Here is a 17002-nt window from a genome sequence, read left to right on the forward strand (position 1 = left end):
TGAGTGACCACTGCTTAAAAGCGTACCGAATCCTGATGGATGAAACTTAGAGCCTGAGGGAATGTTCTCCATTGCATCTGCCCCGACCACTCCTTCATTTAGTTCCCAAAAACAGACCCAATCCTGCCTTTTTATTCAACATTTTGCCCTGTTTCCATAGAAACATGGAAACGTAGAAAATAGGTGCAGGAGGAGGCCATTCGGCCCTTCGAGCCAGCACCGACATTCAATATGATCATGGCTGATCATCCACAATCAGTACCCCGTTCCTGCTTTTTCCCCATGTCCCTTGATTCCGTTAGCCCTAAGAGCTAAATCTATCTCTCTCTTGAAAACTTGAAAGCTTCTCTTGAGAAGCCATTGTTGCTTCTCGCCCACTCTACTCTTTCCCACTTGATAAGGGAGGACTGATGAGCATGTTTGCTTCAAATCCCAGTGCACTTCTGCACACCAGCTGACAAGGGCCCACACTGCTTTCCCACGGTTCAGGAGTAATGAGCACTCAATACTTTCCCTTGGAGCTGAGCATCCGCTGCCCTAGGCAGGCAGGCTGTCTGAGCACCAATGCAACATGTGTTAATGCCTGACCAATTGGTCTATCATCCACTGGGCTACTTGGACCCTCAACCATGCCATATTAAACTGTTTGACACCACAGGATTTTTCATCATTCTGCAGTTCTGCCGCAGAGCCGCCTACCTTAATGTCACTTTTGGCTTGTGAATAGGGGACCAGGTTCTTGGATAAAACAAAATGCTAACTGGCTAAGCAGCTTGCTGTTGGTAGCGGAATTCTTTAACAGCCTGTTTCAGTGTAAAGGCATAAATATCTTGGTTTAAGATTGATCTGATCTATCTATGTGTGTAAGAGGAAGACATACACAAATATAGTACCATGAACATGTACAAACGTGAGCTAACAGTGGATTTTAAGTTGATTTCAAAGGCCAGGATGCTCTTCAGTTACAGGAATGCTCTTCAATTACAGGAATGTAGATAAACAGCTCCTTTGAGCATTCCTTCGCAGAGTATAAGCCATTTTGTCTTCTCAGGTAAGAATTCTCTGATGCCTCCATGTTATGAAGGGGATACCAATGTAAAATGTTACTTGTGTAGGAAGGAATTGCAGATGTTGGTTTACACCAAAGATAGACCCAAAATGCTGGAGTAACTCAGTGGGAGTGGCAGCATCTCTGGCAAGAAGGAATGGGTGATGTTTCAGGTAGAGACCCTTCTTCAGAGACCCTTCTTCAGTTGGTTGCCTTCTGTGTCTTTATGAGAAAAGATAAAATGCAAAAGTTATTTTTGTCCAAAGAAACAAGTTCACTGCCATTATCAGATGTAATCAGTGGCCTTTATTTTATGCCTTCTTCAGGAGAAGGGTCTCGACCTGAAACGTCACCCATTCCTTCTCTCCAGAGATGCTGCTGAGTTACTCCAGCATTCTGTGTCTATCTAAAATGCTTGTTTTATTCATTGAAAGGATGAATTGTTTTGTTGAATGGCTTCAGTTTGTTCCTGAGTTATGAGGATCTTGCTGTTGATTTCCCTGTAAGAGAGGTTAAAGCAAGTCGTTCCTTCATTGTCAGAACAGGTTCAATCAAGAAATAAAGGCCCAATGCAATTCAGTAAATAAAGGCTCTTTCTGACTTTTTGGCATTTTTGTGCAGCATTTTCGGGCTATTATATGGACCACTTTATTCTTCTGGTTATCTTTACTGATCATCACTCAACCAATATCCAGGAAGAAGGGTCTCGACCCGAAACATCACCCATTCCTTCTCTCCTGAGATGCTGCCTGACCTGCTGAGTTACTCCAGCATTTTGTGAATAAATACCTTCGATTTGTACCAGCATCTGCAGTTATTTTCTTATAATATCCAGAGTGGGGTCGATTTACAAAAGGCAGCCTCCAGAACATTCAACTATGACATGTTAACGTGCTTCAGCAGCTCACTGAACCAGCATATTGCTTGGGAACCATAATGTCTATCGATTTCTTTGTTTTTCAGCCCACAAAAGTAAATAAGCAGAGGTAGAACTATAAACAGAATATCCTTCACTCAAAGCAGTCACACTAAAATGCAGTGTCATAAGGTCATAAGGAATAGGAGTAGAAGTAGGCCATTCTGCCCATCAATGATGGCTGATCTGTCTCTCCCTCCTAACCCCATTCTCCTGCCTTCTCCCCATAACCTCAAACCCCTGTACTATTCAAGAATCTATCTATCTCTGCCTTATATATATCCACTGATTTAGCCTCCACAGCCTTCTGTGGCAAAGAATTCTACAGATTCACCACCCTCTGACTAAAGAAATTTCTCCTCATCTCCTTCCCTAAAAGAATGTCCTTTAATTCTGAGTCTATGACCTCTAGTCCTAGACATTAATCTATGGAGAGACATATTCCGTCTTACAAGCTGTTTGGCCTTTCGATAGATTGTGTTTCCACTCAAATATAATCTGAAGTAAGCACATTGAATGATTCACTGTATAAAGTGCTGAAGTAACTCAGCGGGTCAGGGAGCATCACTGGAAGGAACTGATGGATGATATTTCGTGTCGGGACCCTTCTTCAGACTGATTGTACTCCAGTACTTTGTGCTTTGCACTAGATCAGCGGTCTCCAAACTGTGGCACGCGGGCCATATCGGACCCGCCACGCAATTTTATCTGGGCTGCAGCAAGCACATTCCGTGCTGCGGGTTTTCGTGGTAGCGTGGGAGCTTTGTTTTTAGCGGCCTACGTAAATGGTTTGGCACCAGGTACGGAGCGTCGCTCCGTAAGATGGTGAAGATCGAGATCAGTCAGTACCCCAAGTACACCTGCTCCTTCTGTGGGAAGACCAAGATGAAGAGAAGAGCTGTTGGATCCGGCATGAAGACTGTGGCCGGAGGAGCCTGGGCCTACTACACCACCTCGGCTGTCACGGTGAAGTCTGCCATCCATCGCCTCCGGGAGTTGAAGGATCAGTGAGCACTGACTGGGAATCTCATGTGTACATCATCAAAGTAGTAAATTAAAGTTTAACAAACCGACAAAAAAAAAGTAGGAGAGGGGTAACGCCTCGAGCGCTGGATGGATTCAACAATGGCTGAATGGGAGATACCAGAGGGTAACGGTTGACAATTGTATGTCAGGTTGGAGGCCAGTGTCTAGTGGAGTGCCCCAAGGATCTGTGTTGGGTCCACTGTTGTTTGTCATTTACATTAATGATCTGGATGATGGTGTGGCAAATTGGATTAGTAAATATGCAGATGATACTAAGATAGGTGGAGTAGTTGATAGTGAGGTAGATTTTCAAAGTCTACAGAGAGACTTGGGCCTTTTGGAAGGGTGGGCTGAAAGATGGCAGATGGAGTTTAATACTGATAAGTGTGAGGTGCTGCATTTTGGTAGGACAAATCAAAATAGGACGTACAGGGTAAATGGTAGGGAATTGAGGAATGCAGTGGAACAGAGGGATCTGGGAATAACTGTGCATTGTTCCCTGAAGGTGGAATCTCATGTGGATAGGGTGGTGAAGAAGGCGTTTGGTATGCTTGCCTTTATAAATCAGAGCATCGAGTATAGAAGTTGGGATGTAATGTTGAAATTGTACAGGGCATTGGTGAGGCCGAATCTGGAGTATGGTGTGCAGTTCTGGTCGCCAAATTATAGGAAGGATGTCGACAAAATGGAGAGGGTACAGAGGAGATTTACTAGAATGTTGCCTGGGTTTCAGCACTTAGGCTACAGAGAGAGGTTGAACAGGTTGGGTCTTTATTCTTTGGAGCGTACAAGGTTGAGGGGGGACTTGATAGAGGTTTTTAAAATTTTGAGAGGGACGGACAGAGTTGACGTGGGTAGGCTTTTCCCTTTGAGAGTGGGGAAGATTCCAACAAGGGGACATAGCTTCAGAATTGAGGGACAAAGGTTTAGGGTTAACATGAGGGGGAATTTCTTTACTCAGAGGGTTGTGGCTGTATGGAATGGACTTCCGGTGGAAGTGGTGGAGGCTGGCTCGATTTTATTATTTAAGAGTAAATTGGATAGGTATATGGATAGGAGGGGATTGGAGGGTTATGGTCTGAGTGCAGGTAGATGAGACTAGGTCAGGGAGAATGGTCGGCGTGGACTGGTAGGGCCGGACAGGCCTGTTTCCATGCTGTAGTTGTTATATGTTATATGTTATATGTACTGTTAACGTGCTTCAGCAGCTCACTGAACCAGCAGATTGCTTGGGAACCATAATGTCTATCGATTTCTTTGTTTTGCAGCCCACAAAAGTAAATAAGCAGAGGTAGAACTATAAACAGAATATCCTTCACTCAAAGCAGTCACACTAAAATGCAGTGTCATAAGGTTATAAGGACTAGGAGTAGAAGTAGGCCGTTCAGCCCGTCAACTCTACTCCGCCATTCAGTAGGCCATTCAGCCCATCAAGTCTACTCCGCCATTCAGTAGGCCATTCAGCCATCAAGTCTACCCCGCCTGCGGCTCCCAATCCAGACGAGCCCCAGGCTGCTGCAGGGCCTCCTCCGTCACCCTCGACTGGCTCGGCCCATCGATCGACATCCCTCCCTCGCCCAACCGACCGCCTGTGTCCCGGGGGAAACGCCTTCTGCAGCCGACCTTGCAGGTGCTGGAGGCATAACCCCTCTCCTACTGGTCCACTCATCGTGTCCGTCGTCGCTAGCGGCCCCCTCCTCCTCGGTTCTCCGGTCTTCAGGGCCGATCTCGGCAGTTTCCGAACTTATACGTCAGGTAGGCTATCAAGCTGAGGGTTTGTATGCAACTGCTGACTTAATAATAATTTTTGATTTTAATGATTTCTTATTAAATGCCCACCCGTGAGTCACTGCAACGGTGACACATGTGGTCACTACATCATTATACATGATATTTCTAGACTGTCTGCAGGCCCACTGGTGGTCACTGTATTTTTTCTGTGTTATAAATAATTGTATACCTACGGTATATATATTCCAATATTTCAAGCTCTTTTTAAAAATTGAATATTATTTATTTGTTCCCATATAAACCTCATTAAATTTATAAAACTGACATTTCTTTATTTTTTCCTATGGGCCGCAAAAATGTGCCAAATATATAACATGACCCTCACATCCCTGTGTGGTACCTCAGCTGCACGGAGGCAGAGAGGAAAGCTCTTCAGCGGGTAGTCCATAGAGCTCAGAGGACCATCGGAACACAGCTACCAGCCTTGGAGGGCATCTACAACACACGATGCCTCAGAAAAGCCACCAGCATCCACAAAGACTCTTCACACCCCTGCAACAGTCTGTTCGAACATCTACCATCGGACAGACGATACAAGGCCTTCTACGCCCGCACCTCCAGACTCAGGAACAGCTTCATCCCCAGGGCCATAGCTGCTATGAACCGGTCCTGCTGAGCCGGATGGTCACATCGCACAGTGATCCGGCACAGATTTACTTGCACTTTATTCTGTTTTAAAACTGTTACAATTTGTTTCATTGTGTTGTTTAAATTAATACTGACAAGCTCATTAAATTATTGCATCGTATGGGAGGCGCATTCCCAATCTCGTTGTACCCCTGTACAATGACAATAAAGATATATTGTATTGTATTGTAAATAAAATAATCACTTAGTACCAGGTCTGAACAGGGTTGAATAGAGTGCATGTTTTTTGACCTACTGGGAAATTGTGCATTTACCAGTACACAACAAGTGTAATGTATTGTAATGTATTGTATTGTATTGTATTGCATTGTATTGTATTGTATGCTGAAAGGTTTGGTGGCCCTTGCTCTCGGTCCTAGCATCTGCAGTTCCTTCTGCCTCCACTGAATGATTCATTGGATATGCACGACTCTCAAAGGTTTCCTTAAGACTGTGGTGTCAGGTAAATGCACAAATAGTGTGTATTATTGTGCACAAACTTACATTCTAACTTACAAATGAGACTTTCACTTTCACAACACTAAGACTGTAATAATGAGTATATGGACCGAGGATTATCAGGAACCAGTTTTCCCGTTTCTCCTTAGTTATACATGTCTACACACTCAAGAAAAAAAAAAAATTCACCCTGCTGTCTGATGAAGGGTCTCGACCCGAAACGTCACCCATTCCTTCTCTCCAGAGATGCTGCCTGTCCCGCTGAGTTACTCCTGCACTCTGTGTCTATCTTCAGTCTAAACCAGCATCGGCAGTTCCTTCCTACACTTCACCCTGCCTTGCTTCTTGAGGAGGCAGTGAGTTTCAGGAAGTCAGGGTCACTAAACAGCAACATTAGATTTATCATCCGATCTGCTTCCACTCTCACAGGGACCCACTGCTGGCCGTGTGGCTATTTTTAAACCCTCTGACTATCCAGTTTTGGAGTTCTATATATAAAATTAATTTCCGTTATTCTTTGAGGGATAAAGTTTAAAGAGGTTAAACCAGAATGTCAGCAAGAATACATTTTTCTCTCAAGTTATTGAATAAATAATGATAAATGCTCACTTGACATAAGTCAATGCAGGAAGAATTCTGACTGCGGTTGTGTGGTGCTGCCCAGATGATCACTGCCTGTTGTCTTTGTAACTGGAGCTTTGTTTTTATTCTTCACCCAACGGATGACTCGGATTATAACATTTAAAACTTGGAAACAAAAAGTACATACTGTTTTGAGAGGTGTATTTTTGAAAGGGAACACAGAGCTAGAAACTGGTTGCCAGAGCCATAATTACAGGGCCAAAATCCGCAAAAAAAATCCTTTTCACAAAGAAGATTTCACAAGAGGGGAGGACATTTAAAACTGAGGTGAGAAAAAATCTTTTTCACCCAGAGAGTTGTGAATTTGAGGAATTCTCTGCCGCAGAAGGCAGTAGAGGCCAATTCACTGGATTACTTTAAAAGAGAGTCAGATAGAGCTCTAGGGGCTAGTGGAATCAAGGGATATGGGGGGAAGGCAGGCACGGGTTACTGATTGTGGATGATCAGCCACGATCACATTGAATGGCGGTGCTGGCTCGAAGGCCAAATGGCCTCCTCCTGCACCTATTTTCTATGTCTGTTTCTTGGATATCTGCAATGATAATTGAAGATTATTAGAGATTAATTACTGATTTATAAATAATCTCTTCATTGACTTCATGGAGGCCCTTTTATATTCTCATCGGCCCTATTTTTAATGCTCTTTTGATGAATGAATTAAACTACATAGTTTAGTTTAGTTTAGTTTAGAGATACAGCGTTGAAACAGGCCCTTCAGACCACGGAGTCCACACTGACCAGCGATCCTCGCACATTAACACTATCCTATGCACGAGGGACAATTTTCCATTTGTACCAGGCCAATTAATCTACAAACCTGTACGTCTTTTGGAGTGTCTGAGGAAACCGAAGATCTCGTAGAAACCCCAGGGGGAACGTGCAAACACCATACAGACATCACCAGCAGCTCGACCACTCTGCCACAATTTTGTCATGTTGATTAAAACAGATGGTTCAATATGAATCGATCACTTGAAAGGATTTACAAATAATAATAAGTAAACTTATGAGAGGAAATATAATCACACTAAATTGCTAACTATGATCATTCTCATTAGTTTTCTTTCTAAGGCTCAAAGAAACAGAAAGCCAAACACTGTTTCCTCTGTTTGATTAATTGGTGCAGCATCAGAGATCACCCACAATGATAGAAGTCTCTGAGGGTTATGTTACGAGACCAAATTACAGAAAGTATTGTATTTTAATGTGTGATATAATCGTACCAGTAAACGACTTTGCAGTGTAGATCTGGAGAAAGTATTTCCTTTGATAAATCAGTTATGAAGCTGAAGATTTGAGCAAAATTGTTTTAATTGCTTTGCAGATAGGAAACAATACTCTTATATTTCTCATAACGTTGGTATTTGCTTAATTAGGTTAATTGTAGACAATAGACAATAGACAATAAACAATAGGTGCAGGAGGAGGCCATTCAGCCCTTCGAGCCAGCACCGCCATTCAATGTGACCATGGCTGATCATTCTCAATCAGTACCCCGTTCCTGCCTTCTCCCCATACCCCCTGACTCCGCTATCCTTAAGAGCTCTATCTAGCTCTCTCTTGAAAGCATTCAGAGAACTGGCCTCCACTGCCTTCTGAGGCAGAGAATTCCACAGATTTACAACTCTCTGACTGAAAAAGTTTTTCCTCATCTCTGTTCTAAATGGCCTACCCTTTATTCTTAAACTGTGGCCCCTGGTTCTGGACTCCCCCAACATTGGGAACATGTTTCCTGCCTCTAATGTGTCGAACCCCTTAATAATCTTATATGTTTCAATAAGATCCCCTCTCATCCTTCTAAATTCCAGTGTATATAAGCCTAGTCGCTCCAGTCTTTCAACATACGACTGTCCCTCCATTCCGGGAATTAACCTAGTAAACCTACGCTGCACACCTTCAATAGCAAGAATATCCTTCCTCAAATTTGGAGACCAAAACTGCACACAGTACTCCAAGTGCGGTCTCACTAGGGCCCTGTACAACTGCAGAAGGACCTCTTTGCTCCTATACTCAACTCCTCTTGTTATGAAGGCCAACATTCCATTGGCTTTCTTCACTGCCTGCTGTACCTGCATGCTTCCTTTCAGTGACTGATGCACTAGAACACCCAGATCTCGTTGTACGTCCCCTTTTCCAACCTCACACTTATCCACATTAAACTGCATCTGCCATGCATCCGCCCACTCACACAGCCTGTCCAAGTCACCCTGCAACCTCATAGCATCTTCCTCACAGTTCACACTACCACCCAACTTTGTATCATCTGCAAATTACATTAATCTGCATTAATTAGATGCTAATTAATGTACCTAGTTAATTTAGTTTAGTTTAGTTTAGAGATGTAGTGTGAAAACAGGCCCTTCAGCCCATCGAGTCTGCGCCAACCAGCGATCCCCACACATTAACACTATCTTACACACACTAGAGACAATTTACACTTATATCAAGCCAATTAACCTACATACCTGTACGTCTTTTATAAAATGGGAGGAATCCGGAGATCTCGGAGAAAACCAATGCGGTCACGGGGAGAACGTACAAACTCAGTACAGACAGCACCCATAGTTGGGATCGAACCCGGGTCTCTGACGCTGCAAGCGCTGTAAGGCAGCAACTCTACCGCCGCGCCACTGTGTCATCGTTAATTACCTTAATTAAACAGCTACTAATTATTTAACACATGAATAAGCATGTTCCATCCAACAGCCTACTTGTTCCGCAAGTATATCAGTTTTCCAAGAATTTTTAACTTTGCTTTTATACGGACTAACATGATGATATTTGTTGCCCAGCAAGTTCACATAAACAACAAATGCAGTAGCTGGGGAGTTCATTTGCTTTCAGCAGCATTGATTGAAAGTGAGGAATGCTGGGCAGCATACCATGGGAATCCCCTCCTCTTTTTCAAATGGAAACATCAGTCGGCAGACGGCACCCAAGTTCAACGCTTCAGCTGAAGGACAAGACCTTAAGCAATGTGTAGGAAAGAACTGCAGACGCTGGTTTAAACCGAAGATAGACACAAAATGCTGGAGTAACTCAGCAGGACAGGCAGCATCTCTGGAGAGAAGGAATGGGTGATGTTTCGGGTCGAGACCTTTCTTCAATGTGATTAAGCAAGACCTTAAGCAATGTGTAGGAAAAAAACTGCAGATGCTGAATAAAATCGATGGTAGACACACAATGCTGGAGTAACTCAGCGGGTCATGCAGCATCTCGGGAGAGAAGGAATGGGTAAAATCGAAGGTAGACACACAGTGCTGGAGTAACTCAGCAGGTCATGCAGCATCTCGGGAAAGAAGGAATGAGGAGAGAATAAAGAAAGGAAGATCTGAAGAAGGGTCTCGACCCAAAACATCACCCATTCCTTCTCTCCTGAGAAGTTGCACGTCTCTCTGAGTTACTCCAGCATGGTGTGTCGACCTTAAGCAATGTGATTGTCTTCCAATACAGCAATGGAATATAAGCTTATCCTCTTAGTGTGTCTTAGTGTGTGGTTCCGACCAACAGTCTACCGAGGCTCAGACTGTGATGTTAGCATTTGAAGATTGACAGGCGATGGAAAAACAAACGTAATCTCTCTGCGTGGTAAACCATTAGGGAAAATGTTTGGTGCAACACTGCATGATCCAAATATTAATATTTTACCTTGCTGTGGTGGCAACTCCAGTGTTCCCTGTTTGATTTCAAACAGATGTTTATAAACTAAATGAATTCCATTGGCATTAAGTGTTCAGGTTTATTTCTGGCTGCTGATTTGAATTCAAATTGATATAAACCAGCACATCGCAGATATCCAAAAGATTTTATTTCGCATCTATGACAAACTATATGAAGAAAAGCTACTTCAAACCCCTCTCAAATCATTGTGCTATAACTATTAAAAATTATTTTTCTTGATAACTTGCTGTAGAGAATGGATTCCTTTGATTGCTTGTGCACAAAATTATTAATTTTACATGCATGTCATGTTGAACTGCACAGTTTGGATAAAGTTAAGAAGTTAAGACAAGTTAAGAAAAGTTAAGAAGTCAAAACAACTTTGTGAGCAGAAATACGAGAAAAAAGAACTTAGAGTGAAATCCATAATGTTTGGGACAAAGACCCATCATTTTTTTCTTTGCCTCTGTACTCCACAATTTGAGATTTGTAATAGAAAAAAAATAACATGTGGTTAAAGTACACATTGTCAGATTTTATTAAAGGGTATTTTTAAACATTTTGGTTTTACCATGTAGAAATTACAGCTGTGTTTATACATAGTCCCCCCATTTCAGGGCACCATAATATTTGGGACACAGCAATGTTGTGTAAATGAAAGTAGTTATGTTTAGTATTTTGTTGCATATCCTTTGCATGCAATGACTGCTTGAAGTCTGGGATTCATGGACATCACCAGTTGCTGGGTGTCTTCTCTGGTGATGCTCTGCCAGGCCTGTATTGCAGCCATCTTTAGCTTATGCTTGTTTTGGGGGCTGGTCCCCTTCAGTTTTCTCTTCAGCATATAAAAGGCAGCTTAATTGAGTTCAGTTCAGGTGATTGACTTGGCCACTCAAGAATTGACCATTTTATAGCTTTTTTTAAACTCCTTTGTTGCTTTAGCAGTATGTTTGGGATCATTGTCTTGCTGTAGAATGAACCACTGGCCAATGAGTTTTGAGGCATTTGTTTGAACTTGAGCAAATAGGATGTGTCTATACACTTCAGAGTTCATTATGCTACTACCATCAGCTGTTGTATCATCAATGAAGATAAGTGAGTCAGTACCTTCAGCAGCCATACATGCCCAGACCATAACACCCCCACCACCGTGTTTCACAGATGAGGTGGAATGCTTTGGATCTTGGGCAGTTCCTTCTCTCCTCCATACTTTGCTCTTGCCATCACTCTGATATAAGTTTATCTTTGTCTCATCTGCCCACAAGACCTTTTTCCAGAACTGTGGTTGCCCTTTTAAGTACTTCTTGGCAAACTGTAACTTGGCAATCCTATTTGTGCAGCTAACCAGTGGTTTGCATCTTGTAGTGTAGCCTCTGTATTTCTGTTCACGAAGTCTTCTGCGGACAGTGGTCATTGACAAACCACACCTGACTCCTGAAGAGCATTTCTGATCTGTCGGACAGGTGTTTGGGGATTTTTTAAAATTATAGAAAGAATTCTCCTGTCATCAGCTGTGGAGGTCTTCCTTGACCTGCCAGTCCCTTTGCGATTAGTAAGCTCACCAGTGCTCTCTTTCTTCTTAATGATGTTCCAAACAGTTGATTTTGGTAAGTCTAAGGTTTGGCTGATGTCTCTAACAGTTTTATTCTTGTTTCTCAGTCTCATAATGGTTTCTTTGACTTTCATTGGCACAACTTTGGTCCTCATGTTGATAAACAGCAATAACAGTTTCCAAAGGTGATGGAAAGACTGGAGGAAAGACTAGGTGCCGAGAGCTCTCTTATACCTGCATTAAGGAGACAAATAAACACACGTGAACAATTACAAACACCTGTGAAGCCATATGTCCCAAACAATATGGTGCCCTGAAATGGAGGGAACTATGTATAAACACAGCTGTAATTTCTACATGGTGAAACCAAAATGTATAAAAATGGCCTTTGATAAAATCTGACAATGTGCATTTTAACCACATGTGATTTTTTTTCTATTACAAATCTCAAATTGCGGTGTACAGAGGCAAATAAATGAATGATGGGTCTTTGTCCCAAACATTATGGAGGGCACTGTAACTAATGCCAAGCATTTCTGGCAGTTTAATATCCCTACCAAAGCTCCAACACATTTGCAGTTTCAATTATGGCATCACTGAAAGGGAATTAACAATGTCTTGACCACAACTTATTTGCAATGTTCATATTTGTTCGTGCTCTGTGTAATTGGAATGAAGAGAAGAAAAAAAATCACTTATAAAATATCACTTCAAATCAGCACAATTGAATGAACAATGGGAATTTGAATCTTTCAATTCCATGCGTGTGACACACCTCTGTCTGGAAATTTGTGGAGTCTTGATAGTAATCCCAATTAGTGTGCAACATACATTTAAAGTGGCAGCTGCAACAATAATCTGCATATACATTCATAGAAAACAGCAAGAAAAGCTTGCCTTCATATTAAAAAAAAGTCATTTGGAAAACTGGAGTGGTTGCAAACATAAAGGAAAAACTTGACATGCTTGGGATACTCAGCAGGTCAGGCAGTGTCTGTGGGGACAGAGTTACAGAGTTGGTAAAATGTAGAAACTGGCAAGTGGGATGGAGAGGACCAGGGGAATGGCTGTGATAGTACAGTAAACCAAAGGAAAATGGATAACTCATTCATGGTGATTGTTAATGCCAATTAATCTGTCTGGAGGAGATGTAAATTGAATGAAAAGTAGAAAGCAAATAAAAAAACATGCTGGAACTGAGAGACAGAGAACATAGCCAGTGCTGGAAATCTGAAATAAAGGCAAGAGTACACTTTTCCCCAATACTAAATATAGGTCCACCACCGATTTTCCGGCACCTTTGGATCGAGAGCATTGCTGTATTATACATTTTGCCGGACCTCCAGAGATCACGGGCTCTGAGTGCCGAGATACCGACCTGCAAAGTGAGCCGTGGAAGTCACGCTAGAGTTCCAGCGTCCCGGCTGCAGGTGGCAAATTCCACCCGCTGATCGGCACGGAAGTGATCGGCACGGAAGGTCGGGATCAACTGCCGCACCTGGCCTCTATGCCACATTTTTGTGGGGACTTTCGGGGGGATTTCAAGTGCGCTCTCATGATTTTGTTTTAAAGGAGGTGCTGGATCACCAGTTGCCGCAAAATCAGTGGCGAACCTGCAGTCCAAATTTACCTTCATATGAAAATAAGACTTTGGTGCAGTATGGACATGTAACTGGGGCCGTGAACCTTCCAATCCTGCACCCAGGTCTCCACCTCTAACACCAACACTTTTGAACATGCATCCAAGAAACAGGGTGCCCTCACTCATGTTCACCCCTCCTTTACTCCATCCAGCCTCAGTAAAAGGAACAATATTGAGAAGGATGTGATTGTCCTTCCTGACAAGAATACAAGGAGATTCATAAGAGTGTCACCTGGATTGGAGAACTTTAGTTGTGGGAAAAGATTGGATCAACTGGGTTTGTTCTCCCTGGAGCAAAGGTGGCTGAGGGGTGACTGATAGAAGTATGTAAGATCATGAGAGTTACAGAGAAAGTAAATAATAGTCGAAATATATTCCCATCAAAAACACAAAGGCACCTTTCAAGGTAAAATAAAGGACTTTAGAAGGGGATCTGAGGGGTGTGGATATTTTTTTTCCACAGAGAGTACAGATAGCTGGAATGTTCTATCAAAAGAAATGGTCGAATCAAATGCAATGCCTATGCTGAAGAGGCTTTGAGATTCACTTGAAATGGCAAAGTACTATTGGGGCAAATGGGGTGTGGTGGGTCAAAGGGCCCTTTTTAGTGCTGTAAAACTCTATTACTGCATGAATCTAAACATTGCTTAAGGAGCCCTTGCTATTTGGGAGGTGAGACATGGAAGTTTATGTTTCTCATGCGGCCCATCAACTTGCATGGAATAACTATGTCACTGTGGAAATCGCCAGACACTACCAGACAGAGAAACCACATCTCACTGGTTCAATCTGAACTACAGAACTGTGATCAATTGTACATCACAATCAATGCTTGCCCCTCACAATGAATATACATGGAAAATCCAATAAGATCCAAGAAATCAGTTCAACACCAGGAAATCTATGGAAAGGGAAACCAATGTATTTTTTGCTATTTGTTTTAGCTATTCTTAACTAGTCAAGTCAAGTCAAGTCAATTTTATTTGTATAGCACATTTAAAAACAACCCACATTGACCAAAGTGCTGAACATCAGTTCAGGTACTAAGAACGAACATACAATGGCACATAAACATAACAGCACATACATAAAAAGTTCACAGCGCCCCCTCAGAGGGCCTCAAATGCTAGGGAGTAGAAATAGGTTTTGAGCCTGGACTTAAAGGAGTCGATGGAGGGGGCAGTTCTGAAGGGGAGAGGGATGCTGTTCCACAGTCTAGGAGCTGTAACTGCAAAAGCACGGGAACCCCTGAGCTTAAGCCTAGACCGCGGGATAGTCAGTAGCCCCAAGTCGGCCGACCTGAGGGACCTGGAGATAGAGTGGTGGGTTAGAAGATTTTTGATATGGGGGTGGGCAAGCAAGTTTAGGGCTTTGTATGTGAATAGGAGGAGTTTGAAGTTAATTCTGTACTGTACTGGGAGCCAATGGAGAGAGGCCAGAATCGGGGTGATGTGGTCCCTTTTACGGGTACCCGTCAGGAGTCTCGCTGCGGCGTTTTGGACCAATTGCAGGCCAATTGCAGGCCAAAAACTAGTCCAGTAGATTACTCTCACTTTGTTTAATGCATCTTTGCATTTGGAGAATTTGAAGAATATTGTAGAAAAATGTTAAAAAATGGGATTTATTTTGGATTAGTATAAATTGGCAGTTAATTGGTGGACATGGATCCGATGGGCTGATCAGCACATTTCCATGCTATATCATGTGATAAACCTACGACTAATACTTCATTGTAAATTCATAATAATAAAAGCAGCTTAATGTTTCAAACCAATGACCTCATTTACCAAAACATCATACTAGCTTTTTATAGCACTTGGAGAAATATTCATGTATAAGCCATGGACATCATCCAGGTCATAAGAAATGTTTAGATCTACACCCTGGCTTCACTGTCATACTAGCGAATTTAAGGCTTGGTTGGTCAACTAATGTAAACGTAATGGTTTGGGTTGTTACAGGAGGGATTGACAACACTGATTCTCGTAACAAATGGAGATTTGACCACCAGGTGGCGCTTCGATGCCAGCCTCGCCTACAGTCTGTCTGTCTTTTTTGTCTTTTTTGTTATTTTTAGTGTGTTTTAAAAGTATGTGTTAATGTTCTCTGGTTTGTTTTATGTGGGGGTTGGGCGGGGGGGTCGGGGAAACTTTTTTTCAATCTCTTACCTTGCCAGAGAGGCGATTGTTTTCCGGATCGTATCTACGGTCGCTCTGTGGCCTAACATCATGGAGCTGGAGGCCTTGCCCGGGACTGACTTCGAGTCCCACCGCGGGGCGTGGACCTGCCATCGGAGTCGATTCCTTGCCTTGGATCGACGCTCCAACTGCGGCCTGCGGACTTTAACATGAATTTAGAAGGATGAGAGGGGATCTTATCGAAACATATAAGATTATTAAGGGGTTGGACACGTTATAGGCAGGAAACATGTTCCCAATGTTGGGGGAGTCCAGAACAAGGGGCCACAGTTTAAGAATAAGGGGTAGGCCATTTAGAACGGAGATGAGGAAAAACATTTTCAGTCAGAGAGTTGTAAATCTGTGGAATTCACTGCCTCAGAAGGCCATGGAGGCCAAGTCTCCGAATGCATTCAAGAGAGAGCTAGATAGAGCTCTTAAGGATAGGGGAGTCAGGGGGTATGGGGAGAAGGCAGGAACGGGGTACTGATTGAGAATGATCAGCCATGATCACATTGAATGGTGGTGCTGGCTCGAAGGGCCGAATGGCCTACTCCTGCACTTATTGTCTATTGTCTATTGTCTATATCAAGGAGCTCGCAGTCTCTGGTTGAGACCGATGTCGGGAAGCTCCAAAAGCCGCACAACGTTCGATAGCCCCGACCCTGGGTCCGATCGCCTGGTGCATTGGAGCTGAGATTCCCCCCTGATGCAGGAGCTTGATCGTCCCGATGAGGAAGGCCCGACCGCTGGCTACAGGAATCAGATCATCCCGTCAACAGAAGGTTAGAGGCCTCCGATTGCTGGAGGACAAGGAAGGGAGAGATTGAACTTTTTTTCACCGTTCATCACTGTGGTGGATGTTCATGTTAAAGTGTATTTTGTGTGTCCTGTTGCTTTTTATTGTTATGACTGTATGGCAAATGGAGTTCCCCGTACGTTGGAAAACATACTTGGCTAATAAAGTATGATGATGATGATGAAGATGATGATGATGATGATGATGATGATGATGATGATGATGATGATGATGATGATGATGACGATGACGACGACAACGACGACGACGACGATGATGATGATGACGATGATGATGATGATGATGATGATGATGATGATGATGATGATGATGATGATGATGATGATGATGATGATGATGATGATGATGATGATGGTGATGGTGATGATGATGATGATGATGATGATGATGAAGATGATGAAGATGATGATCTGTGGCAGAACTGAAGCCCATCAGCACCCTTCCCCGTCAACACACGCAATCATCCGTCAGCATCATTCGGGCTGGTACTTTCTGATCACGTATATTGATGTATTTGTTTTATTATGTAGTAGTCACCTTGATTACTCATAACAATTCAATCCCTTTTCCATCCACACAATGCACTAAAAGTACATTCATACGCATTACATCTTCACCCATGCCAGCTCATTGTAAATAGTT

Source organism: Rhinoraja longicauda, chromosome 6 (assembly GCF_053455715.1).
Source record: "Rhinoraja longicauda isolate Sanriku21f chromosome 6, sRhiLon1.1, whole genome shotgun sequence".
Lineage (NCBI taxonomy): Eukaryota > Metazoa > Chordata > Chondrichthyes > Rajiformes > Arhynchobatidae > Rhinoraja > Rhinoraja longicauda.